General features: G+C 45.0%; 1 pseudogene; it reads right to left on the minus strand.

The window, feature by feature from the left end:
* Positions 1 to 782: 782 nt before the first annotated feature.
* On the minus strand, positions 783 to 1,242 carry LOC115517065 (annotated as a pseudogene).
* Between the last annotated feature and the right edge of the window lie 479 nt (positions 1,243 to 1,721).

Here is a 1,721-nt window from a genome sequence, read left to right on the forward strand (position 1 = left end):
TTGTGATTTGTGAGTTTGAGCCCCACACTGGGCTCTGTGCTGATAGTGTGGAGTCCACTTGGGATTCTGTCTCTGTCTCTCTCTCTCTCTCTGCCCCTCCCCTCCTCTCTCCCTCTCCCTCCCTCCCTTCCTCCCTCCCTCCCTCCCTCTCTCTCTCTCTCTCTCTCAAAATTAAACTTTAATTAAAAAAAAAAACACAAATGGTGCCGTTTACATTTGAACTGGTATAGGTAAAAATATATGTTACAATGTGCTATGATCTGAATGTATGTACCCCCCGCCTCCAAATTCATGTGTTGAAAATGTAATGCCCAATGTGATGGTATTAGGAGGTACAGAGCCTTTGGGAGGTGTTTAGGTCAGGAGGGCAGAGCCTGCATGAATGTTATTATGTCCTTATAAAGGAAGCCACAGAGAACTAGCTTGCCAGTTCTGCCCAACATACGATGACAGAATTGTGACTGGAGAAGGCCCTCACCTGGCCATGGTGGCACCTTGATTTCAGACAGTGCTAGCCTCCAGGACATGAGAAATAAGTTTCTCTGTGTTATTTTTAACTAAAACAGTTGACAATTTTATTTTCACATTTCACAGTACAAATGAAAAGTGCTTTTTTTTTTCTGATCCATCTATTCCCCTGCCAAAACTAGTCTGTCTTTGATAGGAAGAGGAAGCAAGTCTTCCTTGTCACGCTGTTAGCAAACACCCAAAGTCATAGCACCATGATCTGGTGAAGTAGAACAAGGGATACAAAATGGATTGAAAGAAGTTCCCCTCTCTCCTTATCTGTGTGATCGAGTCCTTCTTGGCCAAGTAGGCACGATGATGAAACGGCAGGAGGCCTCATCACTGGGGGGTCTGGTGTCATTAGCATGTGGCTTCCCAGAGGTGGCCTCGTTCCAGGAGCAGCTCCCACTGGCATCATCCCAGGAGGAGGAGGGCCCATCATTGGCATCACAGAAGGGCCCCCACAAGGCGTGCTGGCATCAGATGAGGGCGAGGAGGACCAAGGAGACTAAAGGGAGGTGGCCCCATTGCCCCTATAGGAGGAGGAGAAGAGAATGGTGTAGGAGGGATCTTTCCTTGTTTTGTAGATCAGACTCTGAACATGCTGTTCCATCCATTTCTGATCGTGGTCTTTCACATTCTCTTTGTATTTCCTACCACTGCAGTGTGTCTTGCTCACAGATGGAGAGCTGAGGGTGAGGTATGGGTCAGAGTATCACAATAAAACTTAGTCATGTTGCTCTCATGTTTCTGTTTTTTATAAGCCACCCAATCTGTGGTATTTTATAACCTAAATGGGCTAAGACACAGTGTAAAAGACATTGTGAATTATGTCCAAGGTAGATTTCTATTTTGTTAACTTGTATTTCTTTAATTTTTTTTTTTAATTTTTTTTTTTAATTTTTTTTTTCAACGTTTATTTATTTTTGGGACAGAGAGAGACAGAGCATGAACGGGGGAGGGGCAGAGAGAGAGAGACACACAGAATCGGAAACAGGCTCCAGGCTCTGAGCCATCAGCCCAGAGCCCGACGCGGGGCTCGAACTCAAAAACCGGGAGATCGTGACCTGGCTGAAGTCAGACGCTTAACCGACTGCGCCACCCAGGCGCCCCTCTTTAATTTTAATGCTTTTAATATTCCTGTCTTTACCAGTCCAATACAAATGCCCCAAAGTATGGTATGTCTATCAAAAAGCATCAATTTAAGTCTAGAA

This window comes from Lynx canadensis, chromosome B3 (genome assembly GCF_007474595.2).
Source record: "Lynx canadensis isolate LIC74 chromosome B3, mLynCan4.pri.v2, whole genome shotgun sequence".
NCBI lineage: Eukaryota > Metazoa > Chordata > Mammalia > Carnivora > Felidae > Lynx > Lynx canadensis.